The sequence below is a fragment of the Anolis carolinensis genome, chromosome 2 (assembly GCF_035594765.1).
Source record: "Anolis carolinensis isolate JA03-04 chromosome 2, rAnoCar3.1.pri, whole genome shotgun sequence".
NCBI lineage: Eukaryota > Metazoa > Chordata > Lepidosauria > Squamata > Dactyloidae > Anolis > Anolis carolinensis.
In genome coordinates this window covers 196,573,417-196,587,741 of record NC_085842.1, presented here as the reverse complement: position 1 = coordinate 196,587,741, position 14,325 = coordinate 196,573,417, and the positions used below count along the sequence as shown (strand labels likewise).

General features: G+C 43.5%; 3 non-coding genes across 3 annotated transcripts; all 3 read left to right on the top strand.

Annotated features, from left to right (window-relative positions):
- Positions 1-13,264: 13,264 nt before the first annotated feature.
- On the top strand, positions 13,265-13,356 carry mir23a (microRNA mir-23a). Its single transcript, NR_129935.1, has one exon. It is a non-coding gene; the product is annotated as a microRNA mir-23a (primary transcript).
- A 324-nt stretch (positions 13,357-13,680) lies between these two features.
- On the top strand, positions 13,681-13,753 carry mir27a (microRNA mir-27a). Its single transcript, NR_129941.1, has one exon. It is a non-coding gene; the product is annotated as a microRNA mir-27a (primary transcript).
- Positions 13,754-13,955: 202 nt separating this feature from the next.
- On the top strand, positions 13,956-14,048 carry mir24-1 (microRNA mir-24-1). The gene has a single exon (NR_129937.1). It is a non-coding gene; the product is annotated as a microRNA mir-24-1 (primary transcript).
- Positions 14,049-14,325: the final 277 nt, after the last annotated feature.

Below are 14,325 nucleotides of genomic sequence, written 5' to 3'. Positions count from 1 at the left end.
TGTAGTAAAGTAGTAAAATCTAGGTTTGCTTTTGTGGGGTTTTTTTTGTGAATTTTCAAAAACCAACATTTTCATGCTATGAATGGTATAGTTGTGGATACAGAAAGCTGACTATAAGTGTTAAACTCCTGAAAAAATTATCTAGCCCAGTGTACCCATTATGTTTCTGTTTTTGTATTAGACAGTAACTTTAACAAAAGACAAGTAGCCTTTCCCTTGTTGTCATAAAGGCAAATCGGACTATCTGACTAAATGAATTCAGTGCATGGCAGGCAGAGAAAAGCTTTTAGATACATTATAGGTGAGGCAGAGAGGGAGAAGGAGAACTCAGACTGCATCCCTATTTGTACCAACACTTAAATAGGTTTCAACGAGTCGAAGGCGACTTATTTTGGGATAAATATGTCCAGGACAGCAACTTCAAGCCAGCAGTCCTTTGTGAAAGATGGGAGGGTGAGTGTTTCAAGTACTGAAGAATGTCCCTTGCTATTTTCATTTGTGGAATGTTAGCGAGTATGCAGAAGCCTTCCAAGAAAGGCTAAGCACAAATGTACTTGGGGCCTGGTTTTGCAATTTCAATCTTCTTCCTCTTTCCAGGATTCGTGTTTCTTTGAAAAGGGCTTTGAGGAAGAGTTAATCTGCTCTGGTGTTATACAGGAAGCTTTCAGACCTGTTCCACACTTTAAATTGTTTTTTTACACATAAAAACATTCCACTCTCACGGATTGATGCACCCAGTAATGGCTTCCTTCCCAACTACAGGTTGAGTATTCCTTATCCAAAATGCTGGGACCAGAAATGTTTTGGGGTTTGGAATACCTGTGATTGCGAAAAGGAACATGAAATATTTTGGAGATGGGGCTCAAGTCTAAATACAAAATACATTTATGTTTTATATACACCTTACACACATCATTTTATACAATATTTTCAACAATTACCGGTATGTGCATGAAACAAAATTTGTATACACAAGCAATCGGAAAGCAAATGTGGCCCTATCTCAGCCACCCATGTGGACTATTTTGGAATATTTTGGAAATCCAAATAAGGAATGTTCAAACTGTACCAGAGAAGAGAGATGTGGCTTAAGGGAGTTCTGGGAAGCTGGATGGTTTATAGACAGCTTTTCTTCTCTTCCTATTCTAGAAGCCTAGGAAAAGGTCTTTATGCATAAAATAAGAACCATATTTTCTTTATCACTCTGTTACTATTTGTTTTTTTAATTTTTGTATTGATCTTTTTAAATTTATCTAGTGTGGATAGATGTTAATTACCTTGAGTCCCCATGGGGAGAAGGGTGAGAGATGATGATAATAATAATAATAATAATAATAATAATAATAATAATAATAACAACAACAACAACAACAACAGCAGCAGCAAAAGGCCACCCTACTGGGCTCTGCGCGCATCATCTGAAAATACATCACACAGTCCTAGACACTTGGGAAGTGTTCGACTTGTGATTTTGTGATACAAAATCCAGTATATCTATCTTGTTTGCTGTGTCATACAATGTTGTTGTGTCAATAACAACAACAACAATAATTCGATATGAGGATTTAAAGATTGAACTGCACAAGACAGTAAAGGTGGCCCCAGTGATGATTGGTACACTGGGTGCAGTGCCTAAAGACCTTGATGTGCACCTAAAAACAGTTGGTGCTGGCAACATTACCGTCAGTTGCAAAAGGCCACCCTACTCGGATCTGCATGCATTATTCGCCAATACATCACATAGTCCTAGACATTTAGGAAGTGTCCAATATGTGATCCAATACAAAAGCCAGCATAGTGATCTTGTTTGCTGTGTCCTGATCTTATTGTGTATCTAATAATAATAATAATAATAATAATAATAATAATAATAATAATAATAATAATAATAATAATAATTTTCATTGACATGCCTGTATGTAATAGGACGGGGTTAGTTTATCCCTTGTGATACTGAAGGCATCCAAGTATGATGGTTTTCTTCACGGTCTCATCTCCAAGGGCAGTTTCTTATCTTCACTCATACAAGCTCTTTCACAAATGCAGCGTTGACAGCTCCAGAAGCTGAGATTGACTTTAGGCTTTGCGAGGAAAAAGACACTCAGGCTATGTTGTCTGTAACACATCACAATTTAGGAATACCACTGCTATATATACAAATAGGATCAGGCCTAGTTAGTACTTGGATAGGGAACTGCCAAGTAGTACAAGGTGCTGTAGGTTATGTTTCAGAGGAAGGAAAGGGTAAACAACTCCTGCATACTCCTTTGCTAATAAAAACCAATGACATTCATAGGGTAACCATACGTCAACAGATAACTTGGAGGCTTACGTATACTTGCTGAGACTACAGGAGCCACAACCGTCACCTACATCAGTGGTTCTCAACGTGTGGGTCCCCAAGTGCTTTGGCCTACAACTCCCAGAAATCCCAACCAGTTTACCAGCTGTTAGGATTTGTGGGAGTTGAAGGCCAAAACATCTGGGAACCCACAGGTTGAGAACCACTGACCTACATGGTCATAGCTGGCTGAAGTGAAGTAGGGCACTGGCTACACTGTCAGTAAGAGAAAAGTCCAGGGTGATAATTTTGTGGCTCTTCTTGTTGGATTGCAACTCCCAGTATTCTTTATTATTGATTATGGTAGCTACAGTTGCTAAGCTGGAATTTAGGAGTATCTGGAAGACTGGGTTGTTGTGTGTTTTCTGGGCTGTATGGCCATGTTCCAGAAGCATTCTCTCCTGACGTTTCGCTCACATCTATGGCAGGCATCCTCAGAGGTTTTGAGGTATATCTGGAAGACTGTATAATTCCCATCATCAGATCAAGAGAGTTAACTTTAAGAGAAAATTCAAGAGGAAATTAAGAGTAATAGAAAGTGGGGAAAGGCTGGCATTCGGAGATTCTGACATTTGATCCATTAACTCCATCAAAATGAGCCCAAACAAACAAGAAACCAACTGTTGTCTTTTTTGTTTTGTTTTGATGCAACATGATTCGTGCCTGCAGTGAAGTATCAGGTGGGTGGGGAGGAACAGTCATGTGTTTCCATACAGGGAGCTGTGGCCGTGCAGATCTTGAGGGATTTCTGTAATTTCTCATTCTGATGGGAACTGGAATCTAAGCATATGGAGAGCCATTAGTCCCCCAATCCTTAGCATATAGGATTACTCGGTTGTTCCCTGGAGATTTGCTGCTGTGGTGGTTTATTGTTGTGTGATGAAGAGTCAACCTTGACTTATGGCAATCCTTCTTAGCATGGTTTTATGAAAGGAGAGGCACCCTTGCCTTCCCCCAAAGCTGGGAGAGGTCACCTGGCGGGTTTTCATGGCCGAGCAATGATTTGAACCTTGATTTCCTCAAATTCTAGTCCAACACTCAACCCACTAAACTGTTGGGGATTATGGATGATAGACTGAAGCTCTTACGTGTGCCTGTGACCCAGAGACACCCTGCAGAATGATGCACCACTCAGCTTTGCAGAACGAAGTAACACAGGAACATTTACTAAATCCAAGATATTTACAATAGTCCTTCTGATTGGTTACAGAAATCAGCAGTTGTAGGCAATCCTTTCTTTAGTCCATGAATCCGCTTCATTGAAGATCAGCAGCAAATGAGGCCTCAGAAATAGTCAGGCCTCTCTGAGTACAGAGACAGTACTCAGAAGACTAGACACACACTCAGAGAAACCTGTTCAAACTGGTACTCCAGCAGCAGGATAGCAACAGTTCCAAACCAATTCCCAGGTACTTGCAAACTCAGCCATTCGGCTTTATGCATTTGATGTTCCAGTTAACACGCATATAGTATCTTTGCAAACCCTAACATAACCACACTGACTCACACTGCCTATGTGTGACCTTCCTTAAATGCCCAATAAGGCAGAATATGAAGCAGCTGCAGCTCCTCCTGCCCATTCTCTCCGCACCCAACCCCACCTGTGCCACCTGCCTACCTCCGCTCTATGTATTGCATGGCACACCTCGAGTCAACAGGAGTAGTTAAAAGCTGTAGCAGCCTGCCTTTTGCTCCGGGGGATATTCAAGGCACAGTAATAAAACTTATAGCATTGAAACATCTATATAGCAGTTTCAAGTATTCCAAAGCCTCTCCCAAAGCAGAGGTAAAAAGGCAGCTTTAGGTCAGAGGCTTCTTTAAGGTTAATGGTGGGCAGCTGCTGCGCTTTGATAAGGGTTAAGATTGTATGCATTTCCAACTTATAGTTTCCAACTTATAGTTGGAAATCTTTTTATTGACAAAATTGGGAAATTTGCCATTGCCTTGTGGTGCAGTGGGTTAAACCCTTGTGCCGGCAGGACTGCTGACCTGAAGGTTGGGTTGCTGACCTGAAGGTTGCCGGTTCGAATCCAACCCTGATGAGCTCCCTCTGTCAGCTCCATCTCCATGCGGGGACATGAGAAAAACCTCCCACAAGGATGGTAAAAATATTAAAATATCTGGGCGTCCTCTGGGCAACGTGCTTGCAAACAGCCAGGCACGACTTGCAGTTTCTCAAGTCGCTCCTGACACAGGAATAAAAATCTGTAAATTAAATCAATATGACAATCAATTAGTATAAGCAGGTTGATATGACACAGGTTGTTGTAATAGTTGGGAGAGTACAATCCTTTTTTATTATTTGCATACAAAACAGGATTGATCCTTCAGGGCAAAGGACAGCATTATGTTTTATGTCATGAGTTATCAGGGAGCCGAAACCACACAGATACTGGAACTGCATTGAACCAAAAATAACCATAGGTTTGTCTCTTTGAATCAGGTTAGTTCTTGTATAACTTTTGCATCTGAAATGGACCCTCCTATCCAATAAGGATGTAATAGGAACAGAATCCATCAGAAAGTTCTCTAGCAGAGCTCTAAGGCTAATTTTATTATCACACAGACTGTGGAGGGCATCTCAGGCATTCTTGTGTGTGTCAGGAGCAACTTGAGAAACTGCAAGTCACTTTTGGTGTAAGAGAATTGGCCATTTGCAAGAACATTGCCCAAGGGAGGTTTTTTGATGTTTTTACCATCCTTGTGGGAGGCTTTTCTCATGTCCCCGCCTGGAGCTGGAGCTGACAGAAGGAGCTCATCCGCGCTCTCCCAGGGTTGGATTCAAACCGGTTAGCCTTCAAGTCAGCAACCCAACCTTCAAGTCAACAATCCTGCTGGCACAAGTCTTTAACCCATTGTGCCACCGGGGGCTCCTCATCTTAGGTATTAAATGTCTCATGTCATGAGAGGACAGAAAATAGTTAGCTGTTTAATGTTTGTAATGTCTGTGATGGGGAGAGTTGGTTGTGAGATTTTCTGCCTCAGCTGTCCAAATAATTTACCTTGCTCTGTATAATTTGAGTTGATCTTGGGTCAAAAATCATCAGACGTTGTTTGATCTTGGATGCTAAGCAGGATCAGTCTTGGTTAGTATTTGGATGGGAGACTGCCTACCAAGACCAGGTGCTGTCACTCATATTTCAGTGGAAGGAACTGGCAGACCATCTCTGAGGATTCGTTGCCTAAGAAAACCATAAGTGATAGGCAACCCTGAAGTCAGAGGGCCTGGCGGCACAGTGGATTAAACCGCTGAGCTGCTGAGCTTGCTGACCGAAAGGTCGGCAGTTCGAATCCCGGGAGTGGAGTGAGCTCCTTCTGTGAGCCCCACCTTCTATCAACCTAGCAGTTCAAAAACATGCAAAATGTGAGTAGATCAATAGGTATCACTCCATAGAATCATAGAATAGTAGAGTTGGAAGAGACCTCGTGGGCCATCCAGTCCAATCCCCTGCCAAGAAGCAGGAAATCACATTCAAAGCACCCTTGACAGATGGCCTTCCAGCCTCTGCTTAAAAGCCTCAAAAGAAGGAGCCTCCACCACAGTTCGGGGGCAGAGAGTTCCACTGTCGAACAGCTCTCACAGTGAGGAAGTTCTTCCTGATGTTCAGGTGGAATCTCCCTTCCTGTAGTTTGAAGCCATTGTTCCGCGTCCTAGTCTCCAGGGCAGCAGAAAACAAGCTTGCTCCCTCCTCCCTATGACTTCCCTTCACGTATTTGTACATGGCTATTGTGTCTCCTCTCAGCCTTCTCCAGCGGGAAGGTAATGCCGCTCCATGCAGTCATGCCAGCCACATGACCTTGGAGGTGTCTATGGACAACTCCGTCTCTTCGGCTTAGAAATTGAGATCACTAATCCCAGAGTTGGACATGACTAGACTAAGACTAGAGCCAGAATGCGGGAGGCACTCTTTGTAGCTCAGCTTTAGACAGCAAAATACCTTGTGTAGGTTCTTTTAGGAAGAAACATACCATATTGCCGTCTCTGTGAATTGCACTCTGTGTTAAATCAGCGCATGTGGATGGGGAGTAGCAGTTGAAGAGTAAAAGATATGGGCAGGGACATGATGGGAAATAAGGCCAGAGCGAGGATGTTGGGTAACTTCTCCAAGGCAGGAGTTTTGCAAGCTTTTCTGAACGCCTGACCTCATCTCTTCAGCAAAAATACCACTCAGAAAGTGGCTGGCTTATTCTGACGTGGTGTTCGCAAACGTAGGAACCTCGCTCCATCCCTTCCAAGCATGGTCTGGATGTGAATGCTTCTCCCTCATTTCTGAACATTGGCCCTACCCACCCACAGTTATTTAGCATCATTTCCAGGCTTCCTTGTTCCCTCTCCTCCAACATTTCTCATGCAAGCGTGCCTGTGTTGATTTTACCAAAGCTTGCTGTGGTGTTGCCAGAAGGGAGGCTGTGGCAAGGCTGTGGAGCCTCGAGACGATGCAGAAACAATTTGTACAGAACTGCATTATTAGCAGCAATAGGAGCCGCCACTGCCGGAGGCCTGGAGGAAACTTTCAAGCTTGGTTAAAGCACTGAACCCTGTGGGCCCCACCCAGCTGGGAAGCCAGTTTCCGGAGCTGCCACATAATCTTGGTGCTTTTGAATGCTCTATTTTTAGGGCGGCTTTCAACTGATTCGGGAACACACCGCTTGCCCTTGGCCCCACTGTATTCCCCCCTGGTCTGGCAGGAGAGGTGGGCAAAACCCAGACAAAGCCACCTTCCTAATTTCTATCAAGGGGCTGTATCAACAACTGAAGCACAGAGCAGTGGAACACAGAGGTAATAATAACCCTTTCCTGTTTTGTTTTCTCCTACAGAGAGAGAGAGTCTGGCAACAGAACACACATAATGCCACATGCAAAAACCCTTTCTGGACCGGCCCATCTCTGGTGAGTCTCTCATTTTGCTCCTGCGGTACTCTTGGCTACAGTGTTTAGAACTGATCCTTGGAAGCAGGCTTGTGAGAGCCCCTAGCTCGATATCATCCCCACCCCATGACAAGGCCTGCCCCAGGTGGACTTCCTTCTCTCCTCCCTCCCTGCAGGGATTTGTTTTGATTCTCCACCTCACCTTTTCAGGTGATTGTACCTGGTGACATTTGCATACCACTAATGTTCACTGCAGTGGTGCAGCAGGTTAAACCACTAATCTGCAGACTTGCTGATTGGAAGGTTGGCAGTTCGAATCCTCGGACGGGGTGAGCTCCTGTTAGCCCCAGCTTCTGCCAACCTAGCTGTTCGAAAGCATGCAAATATGAGTAGATCAATAGGTACTGCTCGGCAGGAAGATAATGGCTCTCTATGCAGTCATGCCAGCCATGCCAGCTTGGAGGCATCTACGACAACACTAGCTCTTCGGATTAGAAATGGAGATGAGCACCACCCCACAGAATCAGACACGACTATATTTAATATCAAGGGGAAACCTTTACCTTTACCTTTAATGTTCCTTCAGTTAATCTCAGACAGCACCCACTTTGATCAGAGCTTGGAAATGGACTGTAAGTCCCAGAACGTCCTAGCCAGCTTCCAGGAGTAATACAGTAGAGTTTCACTTATCCAACATGTTTTCGAACTGCTAGGTTGGCAGGAGCTGGAGCTAACAGCGGCCGCTCACGCCGCTCCCGGGGTTTGAACCTGGGACCTTTCGGTCTGCAAGTTCAGCAGCTCAGTGCTTTAACACACTTCACCACCGGGGTTCCTTAAACTATGGCACTAGTTTGCCATAGTGTGGAGAAAATGATTGACTATCTAACCCGGCTGCAGTCTGGGTACTCAGTAGACAAATCCTAAATAATAGTTTCAAGGCCTCCCTTCTCCTTTCCTGAAATCAGACTTATTTATTATCCCCATTTATATCTTGCTTTTCCTCCCTCCACTGAGCTCAAAACAGACTACATGGCTTTCCTTCTCTGCAGTTTATCCTCAAGACAACCTTGTGATGTAGGTCACTGCATGAACCAAAGTCACCCTTTGGTTGACTTTGTTGCCAAGTCTCAGTTGGAAATATAAAGTACCCAGAAATGTCCTTTGCTTTGAAGCATTTCAACAAACCCTTTCAAGAAAACGGTTCCATACTGTGAGATTATTTATGTACTTCCTTGCATTTTTGACTTTTCTGTTAAAAGTTTTGTGCAGATTTTTCAAATTAAAAGGTACTGTTGTCTACACAATACATTGACAGATGTGGAGCTTTGTTTTGTTTACGAAGTCATAATTTCATCCAGAGGGGAGAAAACAATTAAAAGCCTGTGTTTTTACATGCTAAAGACTCGTAAAAGCAAAGATTTCCATCTATAGCCTTACCACAAATTGCTAGCCAGAACATGACACTAGTGTGGAATTGATAGGCCTTCAAGGAGAGTTTATCTTCAAAGAGAGAAGGAATCGCCGTCAGATTAATAGGCAGGAAGATGCATCATCTTTAGGGAAACAATAAACATGCCCTAAGACTTTCAGAAGCTCCGGGTGGCGCAGTGGATTAAACCACTGAGCTGCTGAACTTGCTGACCAAAAGGTCAGCGGATCAAATCCGTGGAGCAGGGTGAGCTCCCGCTGTTAGCCCCAGCTTCTGCCAACCTAGCGGTTCGAAAACATGCAAATGTGAGTAGATCAATAGGTATCGCTCCAGAGGGAAGGTAACGGCACTCCATGCAGTCATGTTGGCCACATGACCATGGTGGTGTCTACGGACAACGCCTGCTCTTCAGCTTAGAAATTGAGATAAGCACCAAACCCCAGATTCAGACATGACTAGACTTAATTTCAGGGGAAAACTTTTACCTTTACCTGAGACTTTCAGTCTTAGCATGCTAGACCTATAGAGAAATTCTAGAAGCATTGCCATTACACTAGAACAGGGGTGTCAAACTTATTTCCACATCAGCCTTATGCTTTCCTTCAAAGGGCCATTGAATCCATGGAGAGAGAATCCATGGATACAGAGGGCCAACTATCTTTCTATATAACATAATGGTCCTATATATAAAAGGGTAATGAAATTTCGGCCTAGGACAAAACAACAAAACTACGCATCCCAGAAACACTAAACTTGGCAGCACAACCCCTCATCCATGCCTCTACGTTCATACAACAAAAAGAAAAGAAAAATATAGTCCTAATTAGAAGGAGAGGAAGAATTGTTTTTATCCAATTGCTGCCAGTTAGAAGGCTAAGCTCCACTTGGTCTCCTAGCAACCCACTCAGCCCAGGGGACAGGCAGAATTAGGCCTCACTTAGGCCTCTTGCACACTGCCTATAAAATACAGATTATCTGATTTTAACTGGATTATATGGCAGTGTAGACTCAAGGCCCTTCCACACAGCTATATAACCCATTTATAATGGACTTAATGTAAGATAAAACCTTTACCCTTTACCTTAACTATCACCAATTCCGCAATACTTTTATTTCCCATACCACCATACTTCGCCACAGCAATGCGTAGCCAGGCACAGCTAGTGGTCCTATATAACATAATGGTTGATGTTGTTTAGTTTTGATCTAATTTGGGTCCGCAGATATTATTGAACAACAACTCCCATCACTTTCAATTATCTGCCATGTGGACTAGGGATAATGGGAACTACAACCCAACAGCACTTGTGGCTCTGAGGGTGGGAAAAGGTTAAAGAACATTGTAAAGCCAAATATCATATCCACAAGCCTTGTATCTAAATTCAAACCTCACAATCCTAACTAAACAAACTGCAGCCTTCCAGATGTTACTATATCACAACTTCCATGATCTCTAGTCATGATGTCTAATGCTAAATAATGGAGGCGTTGTAGTCCAGCATCTGAAGGGCCACATAAAATGACACAGTGGACTGGATTTGGACCACGGGCTTTAAGTTTGTCACGTCAAGGAGATTAGGAAGAACCTTCTAACTGTGAAAGCTGTTTGGCAGTGGAACTCTCTGCACCAGAGTGTGGTGGAGGCTCCTTCTTTGGAGGCTTTTAAGCAGAAGCTGGATGGCCATCTGTTGGGGGTGCTTTGAATGCGATTTTCCTGCTTCTTGGCATGGGGTTGGACTGGATGGCCCACAAGGTTTCTTCCAACTCTATTATTCTATGTGCCATAGAAGACTTATCCTATCCTTGAGGCCACATGTATCAAACACAAGGTCCGCAAGGTCCACAGGCCGAATTTAAATGCCAAGGCAACATTGTATACAGTCTTACAATTACAAGCAATCCTTTGAAGGCAAACATAAGTCTGATGTGGCCCTTGGTGAAAATGAGTTCAAAACCCCTAGACTAGGCAAAGAGGAGAGTGGGGTTTTTTTTTTGTTCTTGGTTGCCTTCAAGTCAACTTCAACCTATGGCAACCCTATGAATGAGAGACCTCCAAGTCCACAAAAGCCCCACTTAGGTCTTGAAGACCCGGAGGGGCGTGGCTTCCATGATAAAGTCTATCCACCTGGAATGTGATATTCCTCTTTTCCTACTGCCTCCTACTTTATCAAGCATTGTTGTATTTTTTTTAGTGAGCCTTATCTTCTCATGATACGGCCAAAGTATAACAGGCCCAGTTCAGTCATCTTGGCTTCTAGGGAGAGATCAGGCCCAATTTGCTGTAGGACAGTGGTTCTCAACTTGGGGTCCCTAGATGTTTTTGGCCTACAACTCCCAAAAATTCCAGCCAGTTTACCAGCTCTTAGGTCTTTCTGGGAGTTGAAGGCCAAAAGCATCTGGGAACCCCAGGTTGAAAACCACTGCTCTAGGACCTATTTATTTGTTTCTTTAGCAATCCATCAAATTTTCCAACACATTTCAAATAAATTGATTTTCTTCCTATTTGCTTTCTTCACTGTTCAGTTTTCACAAACATGCATAGAAATGGCTATCAAATGGACAACTTGCTCATTGTCCCAGAGGTAGATTGCAGATTGAAAAAGTAGTCTATATTTAAGCACAACATTGAGGCACCCTCTTGTTAACTGTGTTGTCAAAAGCTTTCATGGCCGGAATCACTGGGTTGCTGTGAGTTTTCCGGGCTGTATAGCTGTGTTCCGGAAGCATTCTCTCCTAATGTTTCACCTGCAATCTATGGCAGGCATCCTCAGAGATTGTGAGGTCTGTTGACAACTAGGCAAGAGGGGTTTATATATCTATGGAAAGTCCAGGGTGGGAGAAGGAACTCTTGTCTGTTTGAAGCAAGTGTTAATGTAGCAGTTGGCCACTTTGATTAGCATTGAATGTCCTTGCAAATTCAAGGATTGGCTGCTTATTCCCTGGGGGACTCCTTTGTTAGGATTGTATTGCATTATATGCAAATAATTTTTTTACTAGGAAACAAAAGTTAATAAAATAGTGGGTTTCAACAGCTCTTTAGGTTATGCCAGTGTTATTATACCCATACTGTAAGGGGAGTGCAAAGTTTGAGAAAGGCAGTGCTTTGGGCAAAGCTATGCCTTTTTAGTTAACTCTCCTGGTTTGCAGTGCAGGCTTTGCAGTGGAGCCAAGAGAGCTCGGCTTAGCCTCTGTTCTTATTGCCCAGTGAGCAATCAAGTCTCACTCCAATGAGCCCCAAACTGCTTTACAAGCCCTTTTTCAGCCATCTGAAGACAGATCACACAATGGTTATCCAATATACGCATATATACACCCAACACCCACACAAACTTGCAAGCTAGTACAACTTCCAGGGTGGGGTGCTGTTTAATACATCTCAGGTGGCATCTCAGGTCACAGAGAGTCAACGGATGCTGGCTTCTAGGTCTAGAGACAAACAATCTGTTATGCTTTATTGCATTTAATTACTTGAAAAACAAAAATTGCTGTGGGAAAGGGCGGTGGCATCAGGGCCAGGACCACCTTGGTAGGGAAGAGGAAATAAATGTTTCCTCCTGGTTGGAAGTTCGGACTAAAAGTACTGTATGTTTTGCAACAGTCACTGAGCAAATTATTACACTGTGTAACATGATTTTTGATCCTGGGTTATAAATGTCATCCTAATTGATTCTGTCATAAAAACATGGGAAAAGTTTATTAAACTGCAAAAACTTTGTTTTTGCGGGACATCCTGCAGCATTTTTTGCTAGAGGTTTTCAATAAGTATCGCATAGAGTCTCAACCAATGCAATATAGTTTGTGACAGCCACAAAAATGAAGTTTTTCAGGTATAACAACTACTTTCAAAGTAATTACGACACAATTAAACAGGAAATAACACTTTCAAACCTGGAACAGATTTTTTTTTCAAATTTTGTTACATAGTGTTGTTGTTGCTGCTGCTGATGATCATCATCATCATGATCATGTGGTTGCTGTGAGTTTTCTGGGCTATATGATTGCTGCTTCCAGACAGGAAACAATCAGAGCCAGCTAACATATCTTAACAAAGGCTTCCCCCAGGCAGGAAGCAGCCAGGTTATTCAGTGCTAATTAAGGTGGCCAATTGCAACATTCACACTTGCCTCAAACAGAGAAGAGTTCTTTTTCTCACCCTGGACATAACCCCGTTCAAAGATAACCCAGATAACACAGTTCAAAGCAGATATTGGGCCCTTCAAGACAGGCCCTATATCCCAGGATCTGATCCCAGGTTTTGTTTATGAGTGTGGACTCATATGATCCAGTTTAAAGCAGAAAACCTGGGATCAGATCCTGGGATATAGTGCCTGTCTGGAAGGGCCCATTGTGGGATTTTCTGCCTTGATATTCTGGGATATAAGACTGTGTGGAAGGGCCCTGTATCTGTACCTCTTGCTGCTTCTATTCCCATCTGTTGCCAGGAGAAAGGCTTGGGGACGGGACATGGATATAGCCAAACATTTCCCTCCCAGCCTGCTAATGTTGACAGATCAAGGGATGTCACAATGGCACCTGCCACTCTTTGTGAAAATAACTATCTTTTTCTCTTTTTCTTCCAGCCGGCTGCCAAAAGAGTTCAACCCCTAGATGTCTCTATATTGTGCCGCTGCCAGCTGGGGTTCCTGGTGATGTGATTTTATTTTGGTGTTCAGAATCACATTGCCAGGGATTTCCAACCATCAGTGAGCTACCGCACCTGAGAAGTGAGACTGAGACCAAGACCGAGAAGTGAGTTAAGATCTCTTGCTGCACCAGAAGGTGGTAAAAAGTATGTGCGCATAAAACAGTCCACTTCAGGCAGATGCCATAAAAATATAGAATATATTTATATTCTATAATATGTAGGAAACCATTCACATCTTTGCTTTTTTTTTTCTTCCCTGGAACCTCCTCCCTTACTTGATTTTGGGTTTTATGTGGCTTGACTTGGTCAGTGGTCAAGGTGGGGAAAGATGGCTGCCATATTGATGGTAACACAACGTCCCAGGGTGTTAAGGAAAGGCCTTTTTTCAGATGACAAGCCGTAGGGCTTAGCCCACCTGTGAACAGCATTGGATTCAGCCATGTTCACAGTGGCTAAGTTCCGCTGCTTGGAGTTCATTATCTTCACACCAAATGCTTTCCCTCCAATGGGTGTCACCAGAAAGGGATCCCAAGACAGCCGACTGATCCAAAGACCGCCAGGATAGTTCTGAAAGGTGAAAGGATAAAATCTGGTTTGAATTGAGCAGGAGACTGAAAAAGAGGGGGGAAGCGGGGGATATAGATCGAGTCACAATATTCCTGGCTTCCTCTGCAGGGCTTGGCCTTCCGTGCCTACTGAGCTGATACTCAGTTGCTTTAGATAAACTGGCTCAGTTCAGCAGGAACAGGAGTCCAGCCCAGTCCATGCAAGGACTCAACTCAGGTCTAAGTGTCCTCTGACAACATACACCCTCAGAAATGGTTCACTTTTCATTCTTTCTACTTCTCCTCTGTGATGGAGCATCCCTGTGTGTGGCTGAGAACACCGTGGCTCAGCGGGTCCCTCCACTACCTCTACAAACACACATGGACGAAAGAGGCAAGCAGCCATTAGTGCTTCAATATTCACCTGTAAAGATTGCTCGAGTGTCAATTTTGGTTTTGCATTTGTAAACCTTGATTGAAAAGTTTCAGATCTTA